Source organism: Tamandua tetradactyla, chromosome 6, assembly GCF_023851605.1.
Source record: "Tamandua tetradactyla isolate mTamTet1 chromosome 6, mTamTet1.pri, whole genome shotgun sequence".
NCBI lineage: Eukaryota > Metazoa > Chordata > Mammalia > Pilosa > Myrmecophagidae > Tamandua > Tamandua tetradactyla.
The window spans coordinates 145,707,579-145,732,168 of NC_135332.1; the positions used below are offsets into that span (position 1 = coordinate 145,707,579).

General features: G+C 41.3%; 1 pseudogene; it reads right to left on the reverse strand.

The window, feature by feature from the left end:
* Positions 1 to 626: 626 nt before the first annotated feature.
* On the reverse strand, positions 627 to 1,713 carry LOC143686853 (telomeric repeat-binding factor 1 pseudogene; annotated as a pseudogene).
* Positions 1,714 to 24,590: the final 22,877 nt, after the last annotated feature.

Genomic DNA, 24,590 nt, shown 5'->3' on the forward strand with positions numbered 1-24,590 from the left:
AAAAGACGTATTTGTTAAAATTTAACACTGGAACAGAAGTCAACATGTACTTAAATGAAATGAAGATATTCGTGCTTTAGTACACGTCCTGTCCTGTGGGCATTACTATTTTCAACTTTTTTTCTTTATATGAAAAATTAAGGATGTTATAACTGATAGGTTACCTTGTACACCTTTATTTTATAAACAGATGCCTTGGTAATTAAATAACATATTAAAGCCACAAATTAAGGCAGTACCTCTTATGCCAAAGACCTAATATTATTCACTGATGGGGAAACATTTATATGTGTGTGTTACAGGGATGAGGTCAGCCTACAGTAAAAGACTAGATTAATAGAAAATTTTTTTCTTCATGTTTTCATTTTTTTAAATCAAGCCAGGATTTGGAGGTGAGAGTATTGAATGCAGCAGGACTTAACAATTTCATCAAAGTAAAAATTTGGCATATAATATTACTCTTATAGAACAAATCCTCAAATGAATCAAAGACTTTGTTTTACAGAAAATGACTGTACTGCTTTAAACAAAAATATTAAGCTACATCAATGATCAGGAAGTTTAAAAGTATTGCAGTGATCAAAATATTTAACTGTCCTCCTTTGATCAAGCTTTTACAAATAGATTCAGTCATCCCTGTCTGAGTAAATCAGTTTCAGTTTTTTCTTAGTCCTTCATCTAACTTTTAACATGAGGCTTGTTCAGTTGTTGTATTATAACGTAATAGTATTTTAGACCAGCTTCCTTCCTCATATTTCTTCATGCTAGATTGCAGATTTCTGTCTTCTTCCGAAAGCCATGCCTGTTTTCTTCTACATTGATATTTTTTTCAGAAGATACTGGCTGATTATTTAAAACATGCTGTCTCTTACGTCCCTGGGCACTTTTATGATTTTCATTTTTCAATCTTCTACTTGAAGAGTTCTTGCTCATTCCTCTTTCTTATCAAGATCTTGTTGCTGGCTTCCATATTTAAACTTAGATAAGAAGAGACTCTTGTGGGACCTTTTTCCTGTATACAAATTAGTTTCAGTTTCCGTTTTGGTATTATCACTATTAGCTTTATCTTGAGAAGTTACTGTTCTTGATCTTTTACATTCCACTGCTTTTGCTACTGCCTTCATTAGGAAGGCTGAGGGCTATGCACGTAGCACAAAATTTCACATCACTCTTAACTTTCTCCATCGTGTGGTTATAGCTGAAGTGGTGAAAAAGAAAATGGAATGTGTCTTTCTGAGAGACTATTGTAAGTACCTCCTTTTTAAAGGCATTTAAGAATTTAGGTCACCAGATATCCTTTCAGAGACTTCCTCTGCTGCCTTACAGTTGCCGTTTTCCACACAAATAGCTACAGCCTGAATTTTAATTAAATTCTGTATTTCTTCATGAAATTTGTCATGTTCCTTTTCAATTGATAGGACAGCCACACTCCTGGGTATTGGCCCATCACTCTTGATTATATTGCTTTATATTGATTATATTATATTATATTATATTATATTGATTATATTATATTGCTTTATATTGATTATATTGCCCATCACTCTTGATTATATTATATTGTAAAAGATATTGCTCTGATTGGAGCAAAGGAGAGAACACCACAAGAGTCAGAGCAAAGGAGCTGGGCACAGCCCTGGAGAGAGCCTTTTCTCTAAGACCTGCATTTAATGGAGATAACAAAGCCTACTGGGAGCAAACCGAATTCCACATGGCGTTACACAGCTGCTGGAAAGATGACCCAAGCTCTCTGCTATCACACGAGTGGTGCTTTCTTTGACACCATGTCCCTGAAAATTAGAAGTTCAGAATTGAACTCATTCCCATCCCCCTATTCTTTCCTCTTTCCACTCCTGCCCTTTGCCTGGGGCAGGCAGACAACTGTGCCCTATATTTTCTGGTGGCAAAGGAAAGATAAACTTCCTTCTAAGGATTAGAGATTACATATGTATTCCTGAGTAAGTGAGGAGGGTGAAATCAAAACACGGGAAGGTAGGATAAAGCTCAAATTTAAGCCCATTAGTCTTTTCAGTTTTCATCTCTCTGGGCACTTGTTTATTGTTTTGTTTTTTAACATGGGCAGGCACGGGGAAACAAACCCGGACTCCACCATGGCAGGCGAGAACTCTCTGCCTGCTGAGCCACCGTGGCCCGCCCCGTCTATTGTTTTGACATAAAGGTTTCCATCATTAAAGAAATGAGCAGTCAGGTGAAAGGGTCATCTGAACCTCGAGTGGATTAGAATGCAGGTAATAAGCATCCTCCATGCACTACTCATATAAAAGTCATTTTATTTTTATTCTCATAGAGTTTACACTGAAATATTTGTGCTCTGTGTCTCTCACACATGCTATTCATTAATTTGGCAAGCATTTAGTAAGTACCAATTATGTGCCCAGCACTGGGCTAGGTTCTGAGGATCCAAAAGTGACTGAGAAATGTCCTCTTTTCAGACATGGAAATACTAAAGAGAATGTAGTGGAACTGGGGCAGATGGCCCGTTGTTCCTGTTTCCCTCATTCACAATATAACACACAGTAACTACCCAAGGCAAATAATGAGAAAGGGGGCTGGGACTCCCAAAACCAGCAAGTAAGAACTGGGGTAGGAGTTCCGGGGCGACGGGAAGTCTCCAAGAGCAGAGGGAAAGGGACTTTCGTAGCATTAACATGTGATCTATCCACTCAGCCCTTCAGACCCATTCCATACATGTTGATTTGAGTTTATTTTACAATACTAAAGTTTGTGCTTATGGAAAGTCACATAGCAAATGGCCAAATAGTCATGAAAATGACCCACAGCTCAGTTTGTTTCAGAGACAATCAGAGCCCAGCTGGGTCATCAAAGGCCTGGCGTTTAGCTCTGAAAGAAAAAAGAAACCAGAGGTGCAAAAAAAAATTCAAGCTTGAAAGGACATTCTAAAATCTCCACCCAAATCTCACCTTCAATCTTCCTTGTGCTGAAGAAAAATGAATTTGTTCTCAATACTTAACTATTTCCTGTAAAATAAATTGCTAATGGCTACTCAAAATTTTCTGATTCAAGATCTGGGTTTCTGTCTCTTCAGGTTTCAGCATCCTCTTTTTTATCTTCTAAAATAGATGAAAGGACAGTTGGATCTTTGGAGGTGGCCCTCTCACTTTCCATGCCTGTAATGATCTTACTTGCCTGGTACCCACTCCCAACAGTCCTGCCGCACTTCTTCCCAAATTCAGAGACTCAGAGTGGGGAAGGGGCTTCCAGAAGCCATCTCTCCCCTCCTGGCATCTCCACTCTAGTTTCAGGAAGCAAATCCCTTGCCTCAACTAAAGAAAGATTATTTCATTTTTTTTTTTCATTCATCATTTTAATTTTCATTTAAATGCATTAAAATGCCACCATCTGAGGCTTTGGTTTTATTTTAACTGAACTTCAAGGCTATTCAGGATTTAAAGAATAATCTTTCTGTCTTCTGTTTTTGTTTTGCCATTTGGATTAGTCAGACAAAATCCTTTCTTTGTTTAGAAATTGTCTTTGTAACTCAGGAATTATTCATTTCTTAAAAATATTTTTGGGACACACATAAATCTAGAAACGTGTACATGACATGCCCAGCAAGTAAGTAGAGAGCCCCAGGCTTTCTGCACCTACTTTCAGTCTTCCGGCTCTTTACAGGTTCATGGTTCCCTGTAGTGCTTTACCTTTCAATAGCTGCGTTACCAACAACTCCTGTCTTTCAGTGGTTGAGAAATGGGCTTCCTGATGAATTGCTTCTTCTGATTAAATGAAAGTTACCAAAAGGATGACCAATGTTCACATAAGCCCACAGCAAGATGTACTTAGCCCTCGGACCATCCAAAACATCTTTGGATCTCTCTTTGATGATTCATAAGTTCTTCTTGGTGTTGCGTTTTATTACCCAGGGTTTCACTAGAATTTTGATTATCCATACTAGAGGGAATATCCCAATATTTTTGAGCTTTCTAGAATTTGGCATTCTAAAACACATCAGCAAATATGTTGATCTATATACGGTCCAATTTTGTGGACAGATAAGAAATTAAGAAAAACAGATACAAATGCTCAGATCCAGTTCCTTAATTTTTTTCCTAGAGCAGGGCAGAAGGAGCAGCAGGGAAATGCAGCCATGTAACCATTCAGACCCTGGGTCTGCCTCGTTTGTTTCCAGGGAATATTAAATACAGAGACCATGAGCTCAGCTTATAATCAGCCTACATGCTCATCCACTTAATTTTTTACTTTCAAAAGATGTTTAAGGCTAAAATTGCTTTTATCATATACCAGGGATATTCAGTTGTTCCATCCCTGCATGGCACACGAGCTGATATCCTTTCTGATTTGTTGGGTATCTGTTCTGATTAGTTGGGGCTCACACCATATCAGTTGTTAAGTATTTTAAATAACATCCCTCCCTTATAAAATTGTAAGGAGATAGTAGTTAGAAATATTAACCAATGTTTGCTTGCTTGTTCATTTTATTTTCTACTTAAGAATAGCATTTTGTCTCTGATACTTCCTCAATCAGTTTGCAAGAGCATATCAACCCATGGTGTTAGGTAGTATAGGCTAGACTATGCTGCAATAACAAACAACTGCTAAAATATCAATGGCTTAACAGAGCAATCTTTTATTTCTCACTCATGTTACATTTCCAGCGCTAGCCAGTGGAGGAGTCTTTTCCAGGCAGCCACTCAGGTACTCGGGTTGAGGGAGTCGCCATCATGTTATAGCTGAACCACTGGGCACACGGCCTTCTCAGTAGCCAGGAGGAGAGAACACACAGAAATTTGTACATGGGCTTTTCTCTGTTGCTGCAGGAAAGTGACATTCAGCATGTTTACCCACATTTCCTCCATAACTAATCATGTGACACTTAAAATTGTAAGGCGCCTGGGAATATAGGGAACAAAATGGGACATTCGCCTCAGGGAAGGAAAGACTCAGCAAAAATGCTGAGAAAAGGAAGAGTCAACTGAGTTTCAAAATAACCTACTGAAACACTTTGTAATGATGGTATCTTAGAGATAAAGAGGTATGGGATTGCAAGTACCTGAGCTTTGAGCCTGGAATCCATATCCTGAAGAACACAAAGAAAAAAAGATATCCATAAACACAGACTGGAGAAAAAAAATAGCTGAAGAATTCTAATGGCTGCTGAAACAGAGAAGCAAGTGAGAAGAGTAATGGGGTTTAGCATCGGTATGCATCTCTGAAAAGGGGCTTCCTGGGCTAAGATGTGGGGGCCTGGGGAGTACACGTTAGAAAGCCAGGTAGGTTCAGTGGTATTCAAGAGCAGAGCAGGCCTGTATCTCTCTTTACAGGTGAGGTTTGAAGATAAGTATCCTCTGAGGCCGTGGTGTGACAGCAGTGGGCTAGAAATGGCAGCATGCATATCTAGGCAGAGGGGGACTGAGACAGGCCCTTGCATTTCCTATTTCTTTGAGCACAAATAATATTGACTAGTTTTTGGATCCCTAAAGAGTTCTCAGGAGTAGACTGAGGGCGGCCAGAAAACACGGAAGAGGCCTTGTGACTGGGACAAGGAGGAAGCAGAGCATGTGGAAAGGTGGACGACCAGCGAACAGATGGAAACAGATGCCTCTGAGACACTAGAAGGAAACGTTGCTAATAACCAAGACAGGCAGGACCACGCATACCTTAGAGAACACAAAACAGCTGAGAAGCAGATGGCCCTCCCTCTCAGATTCTTGAACACCCTTGACATTCTCTCATGATCAAACCCTCCTCTGAGCCCTCCCTACTTTGTACCTAGGTTCCCATAACTAGATTCCTACCTGGGTGCCTGACGTAGGATTCACAAGTATGTGTTGATGTATCAGATACACTTTGTGCCCTGCCTCAGATTTCTTGGCCTCACCAATATCCTCGACCCTTGGAGATTAAAACCCAGAGTCTCTGGATCATTCCATCACTTTTGCGCTCACGTGAAGTACTGGGCATCAGAGGGGGAAATCTGGCTTCCTCAGAGCCCATCTGAAGGAGTCAGCTGATGCACCCCAAAGTGGAAGGGAGTTAATTCTCCCATGCACACTTTGACCAATAGGGAACATATCATGGAGGAGACAAATACAATTATTCATTCCTCCCTTTGTCGGGCTGTTCTGAAGCACAGGGTTTCTCTGTGGTTTCTTTGGCCGTGTCTCTCATGGCCAAGTAGGCTGTGTCTGTGAAGCAATGGCTAGCTCAGTAACAGCCCCACGGTGTATCTTCTCTTTCTCCCCTCCCTTACTTTCCTTTCTGTTCATCCTCCCTGCCCTGGGATTTCTCCTCCCAATAAAGTGTTGTCACTTCAGCTTTGCCTTGGTTTCTGTTTTCTAGGGAACCTACACTAAGACGTTTGGACACGCTCCATGGGTCAGAAAGCATGCTAGGTACTGCCCTATACCTGATCCCATTTCATCTTTACCACAGCCTAGCCCGGAGAGGGCGTGCCGCGGTGAGGGACACGCTGAGCAAAGGGTGGAACCCAAATCTTCACTAACCCCAAAAGTATTCACTGAGTATTTTATAAATGTTGGGGATACCGTAGTAGTGAACAATTCAGACACGGTCACTGCCCTTGTAGAGCTTGTGCTCTGCTGGGGGAAGTTGCAGAAAAAGAGGGCAGCAAATACATAAACAAGTTCATTTCAGAAAATGCCAAATTCTATGGAGACACCAGGGCAATGTGTTGGAGTGTGGCTGGGAGAGAGGACTTTAGGAAAGGCCTCCTTGAGGAGGTGACACAATAGCTGAGTCCTGAAGGATAAGCCAGCCATGGGAAGTTTCTGAGGAAGTGTTTTCCAGGCAGAGGAAACAGCACGTGGAAAGGCCTTGAGACAGGAACAAGCTTGGAGAGTTTGAGAAACAGAAGGCGAATGCTCTTTCCAGCACACTATGCTTAGGCTAGGGTCTGGCTTTGAACTTTTCAGGCGTGGCTGGGATAGCTCTCTATGGCTGCATAAAAAGTTAACCCACAATGTAGTGGTATTAAACTCGTTTAACCTTATCAATAGCCCTATTGGGCCTATCCGTCTGACTCTAGAATCTACCTTCTACAGTACACTAATAGTAGGGGTCTATACTGGGTGATAAAATTAAAATAAATAGCTACAATACTTTAGAAAAAAAGGCACTTCATGTCAGGTAACATATAAATAAAAATAACCAGGGAAAGTTCCCTCTGCTCTCAGAACGCAGCGTTTTTGTTTTGAGGTCTCAAATACTCGCTTGCACACTTTGGCAGCCTGCAGAGGCCATTTACTCAGATCTCTTTAGCTGTCTGCTTCCTCAGATCAAAGGGTTGGGTTCACTTTAAAAATAAAAATGCATGTTTGTAGGAGCATAACCTTACTGTACTGTACTCTATCTCTTTGATACGTTATTCAGTGAAAATGGTTTGAGCCATGAAGCTGGAAGAGTAACTCCGCTAATATCTGAGTTCTGCTTTTGTGTTTTAGAGTCTTGTATAAGATTTATGCTTTCAAATTTTATTTCTCTTAGATAGTTCTAGAGTAAATATGGTGAATGGGTTTGTATTTTGTTAACAGAGTGATTCTTCTTTTAATAAAAGGGGATTAAATCAACTTGTGCCCAGCAACTTGTGCCGCGTACCATATTTCCGCTGCTTGTTCTGCGGCCTGTGCTCTGTGGTATTCTTATTTCATTTCACAATGCAGAAACTGAGGCTTAAATTTACACAGCTAATAAACTGCAAAACCAGGTCTCTTTAATGCGTATAACATGTGTCCTCTAGCTTTGCTTACCACCAGATGATGAATCCATTATTTTATTTCTAGAATTCATCTTTATTAATAAATAAATTAATAAAATTAATAAATGTAAAGGCTAGAGTAAATTTAAAAATAAAAATTTTACCCTTGTAACTCCTGGTTTTAAATGAAAGCATGTTTCTGGAGAATTCAAGAAAGGAAATATATAGGGGAGTTGATATTGGGTGAAATTGAGAAATATAGTAATTTTGTATTGAAACACAACTGCTGTAATTGGTACTTGGTGAGAGCTAATACACATCTGAACCAACTATTTACGCATATAATTGCACTGAGATATTTTGGTCAGTAGGTGGAGGTATTGTGTCATAGGGATGTTCAATGCACAGCTTAGAGAAGAAGTAAATAGTGAGTGGTTTTATTTCCATATCAATTACTATATTTCAGGATAAATAATGGGTTCAGAGTTGATCCCCCAGAATCCTTTTTCTTCACATGAGCGAGGCAATCAGTACTCCAGGCAGCTTCCTAAAAGCAGTGCTTAGACTCTGAGACCTCCCCAAGGAATGAGCCAGCACTCTCCAACCCTGGAATTAGACCTCTAAGGGATGGGATAGCACTCTCCAACCCTGGTATTAGACCCCTAAGGAATGGGACAGCACTCTCCAACCCTGGGTTAGACCCCTAAGGAATGGGATAGCACTCTCCAACCCTGGGTTAGACCCCTAAAGAATGGGATAGCACTCTCCAACCCTGGAATTAGACCTCTAAGGGATGGGACAGCACTCTCCAACCCTGGTATTAGACCCCTAAGGAATGGGACAGCACTCTCCAACCCTGGGTTAGACCCCTAAGGAATGGGATAGCACTCTCCAACCCTGGAATTAGACCTCTAAGGGATGGGATAGCACTCTCCAACCCTGGAATTAGACCCCTAAGGAATGAGCCAGCACTCTCCAACCCTGGAATTAGACCCCTAAGGAATGGGACAGCACTCTCCAACCCTGGTATTAGACCCCTAAGGAATGGGACAGCACTCTCCAACCCTGGGTTAGACCCCTAAGGAATGGGACAGCACTCTCCAACCCTGGTATTAGACCCCTAAGGAATGGGACAGCACTTTCCAACCCTGGGTTAGACCCCTAAGGAATGGGACAGCACTCTCCAACCCTGGTATTAGACCCCTAAGGAATGGGACAGCACTCTCCAACCCTGGAATTAGACCTACTGGGCTCTGCTGGTTACTTCTTGGCTCCTGCAAACAGGTACTAGCTACAGGGTTCCTAATTGTCCCAACAATTAGGTAGGTTCTTAGAAAGGTGATGGATGCTTGGTAGCATCTCATTTATAAATTCCCAGTTCAAAATTGGGAAGCATGCAACTAGGTGAATGAACCTTGAGGACAGTATATTGAATGAAATGTCAGAAACAAAAAGACAAATATTGTGCCTCACTCATACAGACTAACTATAATGTACAAACTCAGAGAACTGAAATCAAGAGCATAGGTTATCAGGTTAAGGCCTATTTTAAAGATTCCTAGATTGTAAGCTCCTTCAGCAGTCATGTCTGTTCCAGAGTTGTAACTGTTATTTCTAAATTCTGAGATACTGAGCTATTTGTGTATCACTTGGTCATTCCCTGGAACTCTGGGTATTTGTGTAACACCTGAGACTCAGAGTTAGAGCCCTGAAATTGTGAAAGTCAGTCTTACCCCATGGAGTAACTGTTAAAAAAGTGATCAGACTAGAGATATGAATACAGTTGATCTGGATAGGACTAAGGTAAACCAGAACACAGGGTAAAGGATGATATGAAATTATGTAGATAGTTTGATTGAATGCCATAAGTACTTGGAATTTCAGGTAGGACATGAGATTTTGCTGGTTTTTCCAGAGTGATGCCCCGATGAATCCCAGAGTGATTCGATCAGTGAGTGGAAAAGTATCTGCAAAGCCCCCTTCGGGGAATGGTGAGAACGGGGAGAAATTCAACTTCCCCAAGTTGAATTCTTGATATTCTCACAAGTAGTGTGGACAACCAAAGCTATAGGCTGAGCCCCCAGTCTTGGGGTTTGTTCATATGAAACTTAACCCCACAAAGGATAGGTCAAGTCTACTTAAAATTTAGGCCTCAGAGTCACCCCCAAGAAAGCCTCTTTTGTTGCTCAGATGTGGCCTCTCTCTTCAGCCAACACAAGGAGCAGTCTCAACACCCTACCCTTCTCTACGTGGGACATGACTCCCAGGGGTGTGGACCTTCCTGGCAACGTGGGATAGAGATCTTGGAATGAACAGAGACTCAGCATCAAGGGATTGAGAAAAACCCTAGAATGAGCTGAGACTTAGCATCAAGGGATTGAGAAATCCTTCTCGACCAAAACGGGGAAGAGGGAAATGAGACAAAGTGTCAATGGCTGAGAGATTCCAAACAGAGTCGAGAGGTTATCCTGGAGGTTATTCTTATGCATCAAGTAGATATCACCTTGTTATCCAAGATGTAATGGAGAGGCTGGAGGGAACTGCCTGAAAACGTAGAGCTGTGTTCCAGTAGCCATGTTTCTTGAGGATGATTGAATAATGATACAGCTGTCACAATGTGACTGTGTGCTTGTGAAAACCTTGTGTCTGATGCTCCTTTTATCTATCTTGTCAACAAAGGAGTAGAACATATGGAATAAAAATAAATAATAGGGGGAACAAATGCTAAAATAAATTGTTTGAAATGCTAGTGATCAATGAAAGCAAGGGGTAAGGGGTATGGTAGGTACAATCTTTTTTTTTTTTTTCCTGTGTTCATTTTATTTCTTTTTCTATTGTCTTCTTATTTCTTTTTCTGAATTAATGCAAATGTTCTAAGAAATGATGAATATGCAACTAAGTGATGATATTGTGAATTACTGATTATGTATGTTGTTTTATTTTGTTTCTTTATTTTTTTAATTAATAAATAAATTTTTAAAAAAGGATGATATGGTCTATATTTTAAAACTTCAACTTCTATGTGAGACAATAGGAAGAGATGCTTACTTGGTGCAAACTTTATATTCTTGGTAGCACATTACCTAATTTAACTTGTATGGTCAGTTTATTTGAGCACCATAATTACATGGAATCTTGCATAGCAAGTGAGATCTTGTCACTTTATACAGGTCAGTGTAATGCCCCAATACATCCCAGGGTAACTTGGGCAGAGGGACTGGGGAGAAAGGAGGAAATATTAAACGTTTCCACCCGGGGAATTCCTGATAGTCTCACAAGCATGTGGGACAACGAATTTAAAAGGCAGAGCCCTCGATCTTGGGGCTTGCCCCTATGAAATCTATTCCTGTAAGGGAGAGGCCAAGTCTACTTATAACTATGCCTAAGAGACACCTCCAGAGAACCTCTGTTGTTGCTCAGATGTGGCCTCTCTCTCTCTCTCTAAGCCAACGCAGCAGGTGAACTCACTGCCCCCTGCCACCCCCCCTCAATGTGGGACACGACTCCCATGGGTGTAAATTTCCCTGGTCCTTCATGGGACATGACTCTCGGGGATAAGCCAAGGCTCGGCATCATGGGATTGAGAAAGCCTTCTTGACCAAAAGGGGGAAGAGACAAATGAGACAAAAAGTTTCAGTGGCTGAAATTTCAGAGTCAAGAGGGTATCCTGGAGGTTACTCTTACTCATTATATAGCTATCCCTTTTTAGTTTATGGTGTATTGGAGTGACTAGAGGGAAGTACCTGAAACTGGGTGAACTGTGTTCCAGTAGCCTTGATTCTTGAAGACGATTGTAAAAGTATATAGCTTTTACAATGTGACCATGTGATCGTGGAAACCTTGTGGCTGATGCTCCCTCTATCCAGGGGATGGACAGATGAGTAAAAAAAAAGGGGGGGACAAAAATAAATAAACAAATAATGGGGGAGATAAGGGGTAAAAAAATTGGGTAGAGTACAATACTAGTGGTCAGTGAGAGGGAGGGGTAAGGGGTATGGTTTTTATGTGTTTTTTTCTCTTCTTTTTGTTTCTTTTTCTGGAGTGAAGCAAATGTTCTAAAAATGATCATGGTGATGAATACACAACTATATGATGATATCATGAGCCATTGATTTTTATACTTTGAATGGGCTGTATGGTGCATGAAGATATCTCAATAAAAATATATACTTTAAAAGATTTCTGTCAAAAAGTGAAGCAAGGGCCATGGTGGCTCGGCAAGCAAGAATGCTTGCCTGCCATGCCAGAGGACCCGGGTTCGATTCCTGGTGCCTGCCCATGTTAAAAAAAAAAAAAAAATGTTTCCTTGTGGAAAGAAAAAAAAAAGTTTAAAAAAAAAAAGTGAAGCAAGTTTTCCTGTTTTGTTTTTTAAAAGCATTTACCTCAACAAAATGGTCAGAGTCAAATTAATGTAACTTATCTGTGAGAAGTTGAGCTCCTTATTTAGGGTCTATTTATTCTTACTTTAGACATTCAAATTTAGCTATTTGATTTTCTAGTTCATAACAGTTTTTTTTTTTTTAAAAAAGCAACTATTCTGAGGAGGGAAAAAAGTTGTTAGAGGCAGGTACAACGACAGACTTAAATTCAGAAAGTCAAATACTCATATTGGGAGCAGAAAAATGAAAAGAACAGAAAACAAGAACTGGGCTATGTAGTGGAGGGACAAACAGTCCTTGAGTGTTTCACTGTTCTCATCCGGGCCAGTTATAAGACGGTCCTCAGTCTCCCATCTCAGTGTGAGTTTTGTTTGGGATGCTCAGTTTTATGAGGCAAGTCAGCGTGTGATGCAATGGAGGTGACAAGATTTCTATTAAAGTGGGGGAACAGAAAGAATGATCTGCTACAAGGAACAGTGTCAGTGAATGGGAAAATTAGCTCCTTGCCTAATGAGAGGCAGTGCAAGCTCCTGGAATCCGCAGGCAGCAGACCTGGGCTCTGATCCCAGGTGAGCCGTGTATGATAGGAGCATTGGCAGGTGACTCAGCCTCTCTAAGCCTCAGTCTCCTCAGCCATTAAATGGGGAGTAAAAGGTTCCGGTGACTATTACAAGAGCTAATAACACATGCAAAATGCTTGGCCCAGGCCAGGTATACCACAGTCCCTCAATGTTCACTGCTAACAATTTGATTCCAGGTAAGCCAAAGTATAAATGTCTGGCCATGAGCCCTGACGTTTTGAAGATCCTCCTCCCTCTGACAGACGTGCAGCTGGATCCTCCCTCTGGCTCCCGTCCTGGCTTAGCAGCAGCACACTGCCATCTGGGCCTTGCTGCAGAGCGTCTGGTGCCCCCACTACACCCTCTGAAGCTGGGGACCCCAGGCCACATAGCTGCTCTGGCCCCAGCATCCCACTCTGCCCCACGCTGGCTGCTCTTAGTACCACGTGCTCCACCAGCAAGGTCCACCTGAGATCTCACATTACAGGGCAGCCCCTACTGACAGCTTCCTACAGCGGTCTCAGCAAAGCCAGGGTCACAGGAGAGCCAGGCTGGGGAACAGCACGGGCCTCAGGATGAGGCTGAACCCAGGCAGGTCTTGGTCCCCTTCTTTAGGTGAAATCTTCATCCCCCAGTATTGCTCCCTGCTGCTTCTCCCAGGTAGTATTTCTAGCATCTAGTGGCTCTGATGGCAACTCAGGCTGGGCCACCAAGTACAGCCCTGGAGATATATTTCCTTGACACCCTCAGAATTATCTTTCTAGGTCTCCCACAACAAATTCCCTCAAAAGTGGGGGTCTGAAATAACGGAAATGTATTCACTCACAGGTCTGGAGACCAGAAGCCTGAAATCAAGGCGTCTGCAGGGCCATGCTCCCTCTGAAGGCTCTAGGCCAGGTCCTTCCTTGCCTCTTCCTTGGCTTGTGGCACACCACGTGCATCTCTTTCTCTGTCTCCATTAGGGTCTTCTCCGGCTCTGTGCCTGTGTCTCCTCTTCTGCCTCCTATGAAGACCCTGTCCTTGGATGGGGGGCCCACCCAGATAACCCAGGATGGTTCAAGACAATTATATTTACAAAGACCCTTTTCCAGAAAGGATCACATTGTCAGGTTTGGAGCTGCAGCCTTATCTTTTGGGGGGAGCCCCCGTTCAGCCCCTACACCCTCAATTTCCTGATGACCGCAGTAGACAGCAAAAGAGCACAGCTCTGAGGCTTCGGGTTTCCACTGGTCTTCCCAGACTCATGCACATAACTTACTCACCAGCGCCCACAATACTTTTCACACCCAGGAAGTAATGTGTATATTTTTTAAATCAGAAGAAAACAATGACCTTTTAGATCAAGAAAATGTTTTAATACCTAGTACTATTTGTCTTTTACCAACACAGTTGTAAAATTGTTTTCATGGCAGAAGGGACCCAAGAAGCAGAAGTGCCCAGAGCCCATAAAAGTCAGAATGACGACCTCAGAGGCATCCCCTTCCCGAGCCTGGTTCCACAGGGGTAACCTAAGCATATCACCCCCGCTTCCAGCATTGCTGTGAGGAAAGAACAGGAAGATCGGTGCAAAAAATATGACAAACAGTAGGTGCTCCATAAATGCTTTTTCTTGTGTCCCCTTCCTCTTTCTGAGCGCTCAGGAAATAATTCCAATGCCAGTGTCCACCAGATGAGCACCCACCTTCCCTGCAGGCAGGACGCAGCCCCATAGTTAATTCCTTGTTGAGGTTTCACCAAAGGCTCGCGCCCCCTGTTCTGGCCCGGGCTGCACTCTGTCCTGCAGACTCGTCTCCCCAGAAGGCTCCCCAGTGCCCCTCCTGGTCTGACATGCCTGCGGAGAGTGGGGTTCACCTCGGGGTGTGTCCCCACAAACCAGTGTCCACAAGGAGCTCTGACATGGGGCTGGGCTGGGCTGGGTGGAGAAAGCCCGAGACCCCCAGGTGGGCAGAGCCAGAGGTGACCTCCCACGGCCCCCGATTTTCCTCAGATCCCTTCTCCTGGCCAGGGACAAGTCACACACGGTCTTAAATCGGGCCTTGGTTGTGGCCCCAAGGCTTGCCTGTAGTGAAAAAGAGCGGCTCCCCTGCTTCGGCCCCCCAGTCCCCCACTCCCCACCCCCATTGGTACTGCCCCACACTTGCTGCCTGCGGGCACCTGGTGTCCACTTTGTCAGGTGTCCTCACCCCTCCCCCGCCACCTCTGGGAGTTAGCATTACTTCCGTTTTACACAAGAGGAGGCTGAGAGTTAGAGAGTGAGTCACTCCCCAAGGTTTGGTAAATCGAGTGAGGGACTGGAATCCAGATGTGTGAAACCCAGAGCTGGGCTCTGACCCCCATAGCCCACTGTGACCTGCTTTGTGCAGGGAGCAGGGCTATTTCCTGTCTCTACCCCCATGGACACTTGTCAGATTTGTCCCCCTGTGCTCCACCTTTCAAACCCAAAGCTCCTCTTTATAAGAAAAATAAATATTTTGCAATGCCCCCCATGTTTCTAGGCTGAAATAAAAGTCATAGAAAATATAAACTAACTATATGCATGCTTTCAAAAATTCAACATTATGCCTTAATTGTAATGCAACTAATAAATTAAAAGATGGTAACGTTGAGTAAAATAACATGTATTTCAGCAGACCCATGTGTAGGCCCGGCTTTGCTAGGAGACATCAGGAAGCAGTCCGATGCTTGGCCCTATGCCTGGGCAGCTATAAACGCAGACCCAGACAGAGGCTGCGCCTCCAGCCCACAGCCTGCTTCTCCCAAGTGTGGGACTGACTCCTGATAAAACTCCAAACAAAAGCAAGTCCAGTCTTCTCCCCATTTGCACAGCACTTGCATTCCTGAAAAACTTAGTGGTGATTAAACCCTGTGAAAAATACTTCGTTTGTATATAAAACGGAGTTAAGTCCTATGTTCAGATGTCCCTAACAGGTGGCTCGGACCCACTGGGACATTCACGTGTCAAGCAGGACAAGGCCGATTGCCATCAGGCAGGGCAGTCCGGTCCATTGCAGGATGTCCACAGCCCTGCCTCCCCTGCAAAGCCAGTATTGCTCTATCAATATTATCCCCACCAAGACCACCCAGACCAGCCCCTTTCTCCAAAAAGAAGAGGAAGGTGAGACACCCTGTGTAGAGTTGCTGGAGAAGAGAGTCCTTTGAATTTTTTTTCTAAGCCCGATTTCTTAAGTATTCCCTGCTATTAAAATAATTACAGCTCTTGGTTCTCTTAATGTCTAATGAGACATTCTCTTAATACCTATAATGTTCTGTAAATGGCTAGCTTATTACCCAGATGAGTGTTGAATGGACTTTAGGTTTTACTCCTACTTATATCCAGTACTTTGAAGGCCTGCTAGATATTTATGCCTTATATATGGAGATAACCTATATGCAAACGGATCCATCTGCTGAGCCCAAAGGCAAAGCAACCATTCGGGTCTTTCAAAGTGTTGGTAGCCTCTGGGATACTCAGATAAGCAGAATAAAGAGCTGCCTGACCATGAGCAAACCACTGTCCCCTTGCTTGCTAACTCCTCAAAGCCATGATATCCAGTGACTGCCTTCTAGTGCGATTCCTAGCTTTATTTATTGGGTTTTTTGCTTTTTTGCTATAAATTCTTAGCTTTGCTGTGCAGCCATCTAGCTTCACATTTGCTTTGCTAATTACCCACTTTCCCAGTGGGTTTGTATTTCCTTGGGGTTTTGAAGAGTCCCAGAGTTTTGGCTCTTTGGAATGCTGTCAGGTAAGCAGCGACCAGGAACTCTGTCACTGGCCACAAGGGGACCGACTAGACCCTGCCTTACTGTAACTGGGACAGTAGGAGAAGGTGCTCTTTCCCACTGGGCAACTAGTGACTTGTGATTTTGTACCATGGTGATCAGGGCCTTTCCTGCTCTAGCCTGCCTCAGCCTCCCATTCCTCCATGCCCCTGTCCCCACCATTTCAACTACAAGACTATTTATATTTCCTACTAAATAAGCTGGAAAATAAGCATGAAAAACCTCTGTTTTGTTCACTCAGCTCCTTTTCCTGGATTGTCTTTCTCCTGTTTCTCTGTCTAAGAAGCTTTCCTCCCAGTTGTGACCCTCGGAGAAGGCTCATAAGCCCAGCCCAAGTAGAACTAAGCACCCTACCCCATAGAGCAGCAGCTCATTGGGTGCCTAAGGTGGGATCAGGTGTCCCAGCCTTTGGGCAGTCTTCCTCTGGGTTAGCTGCTCCCGCATATACTTTCATATATCCCCGGCATAAATTCCACCAAAGCACCCGTCTCTCTCCATATCATAATGGTCTCTTTGCTATTCACAAAGCTATGAGCTTCTGGAGGATGGGACCATGTTTTTAATTGTTTGCTTGCTTGTTTTTTGTAGCCCCTACCCCTTGCAAAAATAACTGGCACATATGTTAGGTACTGAGCAAAACTTGGTTGAATTAATAAATTAGAATATTCAAAGCTGAAGAAACCTAAAGATTATCTACTCCAGAGTTCATCACAGGTCCAGAGAGGTGAAGTGAATTGACTAAACTCCCCAGCAAGTTGAGGTAGACTAAAAGCTAAACCAAATTCAGTGAATAAATAGTTCCAGGACACTTGCTTTTTTATCTACCCCTAGACATAGTGTCACAGGATGAAAAGAAAACAAGAACGTTTTTTTCCATGAGAAACTTGCATTGCAGCCACTAAGACCTATGGTAGCCAACCCTCCACAAGGTTGGTTGAATAAATGAATGGGTCAACGAACAAATGACGGTCCTAGCTCTTTACCATTTAAACTCTTTTACATGGAGTACACACACATAAAGAAAAGTACACAATAAGTATACACCACAAAATCCCCACATAGTGAACCCTTTACTTAAGTACCACCATGTTAAGAAATAAAACAATGTCAGTACCCAAAAGCCCTCTCCAAATGACTACCTGTTCCTTCCAAAAGGAACCAATTCTCTAACTTATATCACCATAGCTTTGTTTGGCCTTTTAAAAATCTTTATGTAAATGGAATAATACAGTATGATTCCTTTGTGTCTGGCTTCTTTCACCTAATGTCATATTTGGGAAATTCTCATATGTTAATGTGTATCAGTTATGGTTTCTTCATTTTCATTGCTGCTGTGAGTTTCGTTATATGACTACACCATGGTTTATCCATTATCCTGATAGATTTTTGCCTTCTTTCTGATTTGAGGATATTACAAAATAACACTGCCTGTGAACATTCGTGTACATGGATTTTGGTGCACATGAGCATGTGTTTCTCTTGAGCATATACATGGGAATAGACTTGCTAATATTTATTTGTTTATTTTTGCTATTATTTTAAAATGTGTTATTTTATTTGGTATGTGTATGTTTAACTCTAGTAAATAATGCCAAACTATTTTCCAAAGTGGCTCTATCAGTTTATATCCTCACTAGAAGTGTGTTTGATATTGTCAATCTTTGTACTTTTTATTGTTATAACGGGTGTGTTGCGGTGATTGTTGTGATTTTATTGTTTTGCCCTGATTACTAATGGCTCAGTTTATTGACCATTTGACTATCCTTTTCTTTCTCTTTTTTTTTTTTTGGTAACATCCTATTCTTGTCTCTTGTGTATTTTTCTTTTTGGTTGTATGTCTTTTTAACTGATTTGTAGGAACTCTTTATATATTCTGGATACTGTCTCTTTCTTGCTTAAGTGTGTTGTAAGTATCTTCTCCTACATGGTGGCTTGCCCTTTTCACTCTTTTATTGTTGTCTTTAAAAGAAAAAAAAAACTTTGTAAAATTTCAACATATACAAAAGTAGACAGAAGTGATCAAATAAAACCATACATACCTATTGCTCAATTTCAACTCAGGCCAGTTTTTGAACATGTATACTTTCACCCATTTCTTTAGCCTCTCACCCATCCCACCAATTGCAGAACATTTTGAATAAAATCTCAGATCCTTTCATGTGTAAATATTTTAGGATACGCCACAAAGAAATAAGGACTATTTAAAAATATAACGATACCATTGCCAAACCTAATATTACTAACAGCAATTTCTTGGTATTCTGTCATTAAATGCCAATTTATTTTTCAAATTTGCCTGACTACAGGTTTTTTTTTCCAATAAAATGCACCCACTTTAAGTGTGCAGGGTGCTGAGTTTTGACAAATGTTTACACCCATGTAACACCACCACAATCAAGAATACAGAACTTTGTCATCATCCCCCAAAGTTCCCTTGCTCCCCTTTGTGGTCTTTTCCTTCTGCTCACCCTCCAACCCCTGACAACGACTCATCTATTATCTATCACTATAGATTAGTTTTGTCTTTTCTAGAATTTCATATGAATGGAATAAAAAACTACATATCTCTTTATTTCTGGATTTTTTTTGCTCAACATGATGTTTTTGAGATTTGTTCAAGTTATTGCATGTGTCAGTTGTCTTTTCCTCTTTATTGTTCTTGATGGACAGCTGGGTTGTTTCCAGTTTGTTGCTATTATGAATAAAGCTGCTATTACCATTCACGAACACATCTTTTTGTGGACACATGCTTTCATTTCTTTATTCATTTTTTTTTTCAATTCCACTTACTGAGTTGTATTTTAAGTGTACATAAAACTTCACAAGGAACTGCCAAATGATTTTCCAAAGATGTAGCATTTTATATTTCTACCAGCAATGTATGAGAAGTCCAATTTCTCTACATCCTTGGTAACACTTGGTATTGTCAGTCTTTTTAATTTTAGCCATTCTTGTGGGTGGTAGCGATATCTCATTGTGGTTTAAATTTGTACTTCCCTGATGACTAATAATGTGCAGTATCTTTCCACGTGCATATTAGCCATGCACTTATTTTCTTTTGTGAAGTATCTGTACAACTGTTTTAGCAGTTTTTTTTTTGTTTTTGTTTTGGTATGCTGTACAGTGGGGGTCACATTTCATTCTTTTTCAATGTGACTATCCCGTTATTGCAGCACCATTTGTTGAATTGGTTTTTTTTTTTGGTGGGGGCAGGGGGAAGTGCATGGAATCGAACTCAGGTCTACCGCATGGCAGGCAAGAATTCTACCACCGAACTATCCTTGCCCGCACTCTTTTGACCATCTTTTATTGGGTTGTTTATGTTCTTATTATTGAGATGCAGCACTTCTTTAAATATCCTGGATACCAGTCCTCTGTGACATATATATTTTGCAAATCTTTTCTCCCAACCTATGGCTTGTCTTTTCATTTTCATTAAAATTGTAAGTTTGTTTCTTAAAAGAAAAGTTCAATTTATCAGTTCATTATTTTTTCCTCATGGGCTATGCTGTTTTGTCCCATCTGAGAAGTTTGGTCTACTCAAAGTTTGCAAGGATAATGCAGAAATGTTAGGTCATCAAAGACAACATGATTTCTACTTTCTTGGATTACACAATCTGGGGCAAGCCAGTTTTCATGTTTGGAGGACACTTAAGTGTTTATCTGGAGATCAACATTACATGCCACCTTCAGATTTGAGATAAGGTTTGAAGGTAAAGTTCTTTGCTTCTAAATAATCAATAGCTACTCTGCTCTGCTAGACATTTAACAGGACTTTAGGGTTTTTTTTTTCCTTTTTCAAGATGATTTAATCATTCTTGCATATTAATTTAGATCTAAATGAAAAAGCCAGCTCCCATCATGTCCAATTCTAATTATGTACCACATTTAAACTGCAAAGCATCTGGCTAACGGCTTTCAGCAATAGTAACACAGTGGACATAATTACATGCAAACAACATTCATGGGCTACATTTTCCAGGATGCATATTTCTTATTTTCTCTGGAGAAGAATAAAGGCAGAAGGGTCATTAAGGGTATAAAATAAGGCATCACAGCCTGGGAGAGCCGCCATCTGTCTCAAGGGCTTTCTTGCATGGTGTGGAGCTCTGGGACAGTCACCAGGGAGTGAGTCTCCAGGGCTAAAGCCAGTAGGTGCCGGAGCCAGCTCCTATCAGCTTAGTGGACACATTGTACACGTCTCTTCCCAACTATATGTTTAGTCACCTCACATGGATAGCTTGAAATTGGCCATGGTAGGGTTATTTACACTAAGGGAATTAGCAAATGCAGAGCTTTTCCTTTTGGAGAGCTTGTTGTTAAACATTTACCAGCATACCACTGGCTAAAGCCCTGAGAGCTGAGACAGAACCCGTAGGGAAATGCTTGGCTGCAGGCCCTGGGAAGGCTGGTTGATATCTCTTCACTCATGATTTAGCTGGTCAGGTTGCAGGAAAAATCCAACATGAGGACCAAGGTGAAAGGCTGGTTCTAGAAAGCCCAAACATGCTCCGTGGCTGACTCTCACAGGCTAAAGGTGAACTGGGCTTGTTAAGTGTTCCTTTCAGCTTCCAACCAACTGTTTTGGAAGGAGAGTTTATTCTTCTATGTGCCTGCCTAGACTGTCATGACAATTTAAAAATGCCAGTGAGCATCCCACAGTGAAAATGAGTCCTTGTTCTTTATGGCAATCATGGGATCTCTTCTGATATTAGTTATCGTCTTTGGTTCTTCCATGTTGAAACATTAATGAAAAAGTAAATTAGGTAAAGAACTAAATTTTATTTGAAAAAAATAAGAGAAAAGAAAACCTTAATCAGAATTTAAATACAAAAAAAAAAATAAGGACTGCATAGCATTTGTTTTGATGTTGTTATCATGTTGGGAAGGAGTGTCCTTAATTTTCTACTTGACTCGTATATAGTTATATATCCAAAATGAGATACATAAATGGAAACCAATTTGAATGATACAACCACTGTCATCTTTGGTAAATTTGGATGGATGAACTATCTGCTGGTTAAAGATTACTGTTGTTGAAGAAATCCAGGGCTAAATGTATATTGGATAGAGACTATCCTTGGTATTGTTACCTCTGCTGAATTGAAGTTCAAGTGTTATACTTCCATTCCATTTGACATTATCTGAACTGAACACAGAGGATGATGGATTGAACCCGCTTAGCAAAATGACAAAATATTACCCAGCAACATGTAGTTCAGATATTTTTGTATCCGCAGAAATGAAATAATTTGTTTTTCTCCTTTAACACTAATATCCAGTTTCCAGCCTCATTAAACTCATTTTGTAATCCAAACTTGATATTTCTGGTCACATGAATTTTATACATATTTAAAACTGTGATTGTAAAAAAAATAGAATTCATAAAGTTCCCACTTCAGAAATTATCTAGAGGTTCTTTTTTTATTTCTGTGTGGGTATACATGGAAAAATGACTAGGAAATTTCTGGAAATTCTTTTTTATTTCTGTGAGAGTATATGCGGAAAAGCTCTGGGGTTAAAGGCTGTAGAAAGTGTGAGAAATAGATAGCATTCAATTAAATGTGCTTTAGATGTTTAAGCAAAACAGTCTAGGTTTATTTAATATTAGGCAACTGCTATCTTTGTGACTACAGCCAATATTGGTCTCTGGAGACGAATGCTCCTAATCCCAGAACTCATTAAATGCTAAATACCTTGTTGAGGAAAGATTGGGGCTGAAAATGTCAACTGTAAAATGTCAGAAAAGTCTGAAGTTCTCACAGCAATGCTAATTTGTTCAACTCATAAGGCATTTTAATGTTAGTGAAAATGCTGTTAACAGACGGGAGAAATGCAACTCCGTCGGAGTGTTTTTGAGTAAATTCATCTTAATTAAGTCACAGGGCTTTTCCATTTTCTGGCTGGACACAGAAAAGACATTTTTGGTGCTACAGAGCAAGAAAAAGAGGGCACTCCGTGATTCTGATAGGTAGAGTCTGTGGCTAGAAAGCGTTAATAAGAGCAAAATTATCTTGGAAAGGTTCTGAGCTTAGAAAGGCTGTCCATGGCCAGTCACCACTGTTTCATCATGAAGCAAGTTAAGGGCGAATGCATTGATGCCATCACACCCTCTGGGAAGAAGGCGGCCTTCAGGCACCTTCACTGGGAGGCTTGGAATTCAGGGAGGGTCATGCAACGGTGGGATTTTGGATCTGAAGTTCCATAGTCTGACTTGTCCTTAAACCCTGAATCACTTCCTGAAGCTGTAACCAATGCGATTTGTTTCAGAGTTGCCCTCTTGTCCTGCTCCCAGTAGGCCATTAATATAAAATTACTGAAAATGGCTCTCAGGTCAATGGTTAGTTAAGTCTAAAATAAACTTCATGACCATCTAATTCAATGGTCTCCATATTGGTGGGGTGGGGTGGGGTAGGTGGCAAATGTCAATATGCATAGGGTCATTTGGCAGGTAGGGGGAAGGATTGAGACTATATTGATTCTCTGGTCTTTTCTAGCTAACTGTATGGCCCTGGGCATGCCATTTAAAACTCTGGCTTGAATATCATGTGAAATAGGGATGATAATATTTATTTTATATTTTCTGTGTGAAATTGAATGAAACAATTAATTTTAAACAGTTAATCAGGTATCCAGCCTAAGAAATTATGGTTTAATATTTAGATTTGCTCATTGCCCCAAACCATGCCACATTTGGGCCAGAAACACACATTGTTCTAAAATGAATTAAAATGGGATGCTTTGTACATTCTGTTTTCTTCTCTTCCTATTTCTCAAGCTCCAAATTCTTTATTTATCTACTTACTTAATAAGAAAACCTGAGATTTCTTATTAGGGAAAAACAAGAGATATCATTAAAGTGATATTTGATTTGCTAATGTTCCTTGCATCCAAAAGTATCCCAACTGCTACACCTGTACCCTTTGAATCCTTTAGGAATTTCAGTCAAAATCTAGTACAAGCAACTATAAGTGGAAGTTCAAGATACGTTCCACAGGGAGCTAATCAGGGGTACTCCACAAACTCTAAGGCAGTGATTCTCCACCTTGGCTGCACTTGGAAATACCCTGGAAAACTTTTAAAATACTGATGCCATGGTCTTGCCTCTAGAGGGTCTAATGAAATCCTCTGGGGTACAGCTAGGATATCCCAATTTGTTAAACCTCCTCAGGGGAGTCTAATGTACAGCTAAGGTTGGGAAACACTGACATAAGAGAAGCAGTTAGCATAGTCTTGCTAAGAGCTTGAAGAGGAGGCATCAGAGACAATGCATCAATTCTACCAACCTCTACCTGGCCACTTTTCTGACCCAGCTCTACCCCTTGGGTATCTTAACTTAGAATCATTCCCATTACATGGTGACCTGAACTAGGATGGCATGTCAATCAACATTTGGGCCTCCCACCAATTGCAGGTAGGAGAAACAGCATCCCTGAATCCTCATTTCAAGAATGAATGGACAGGGTTGGGCTTTCTACCCATGGAACAAGTAGGGGCTACCTCTGTGATGAGGCTGAAGGAATAGGGGGGTCCCCCACCCCAACATATATATACACACAAATATTTTCCCCAGTAGCTGTCTAAAATTCTTCACTCCTTTTTTGCATGACTTAAAATCTTACCTACAAGTAAGAACCTCTTAAAAGCCATTTGACCCTGTAAGGTATATATGTGAATTATTAGCCATTCAAACCAAACTGTGAATTAATTCAAACAGAATCTTTTTAATCACACAGCTATGATAGCACATGAAAGCCAGGTTTCTATGGCTCAGTGCCATTGATATTTGGGGCTGGTAATTCTTTGATCTGGGGGCAGGGCTGTCCTGTGCATTATAAGATATCTATTAGGATATTGTAGCCTGTTTACTTACCAAATGCCAGTAGCGCCCACCCACCCAGACTTCATCACTAAAAACGTCTCCAGACATTGACAAATGTCCCTTGTAGGAAAAGTACCCCCAGTTGGAACTGCTAAGAATAAGAATTTTGACTAGAATAGAAGAAAAATAAGTTTTGCAACATAGGAAATTTAGAGACGGTCAGGAGGCCTGGATAAAACTGAAGTGGGGGTTGATACTCTTACTTCTCATCCCCTCTTACTGTTCTAGGGGTGAGAGACAGGTGCACCACAGGAGATAGGAGGGCACTAACAACA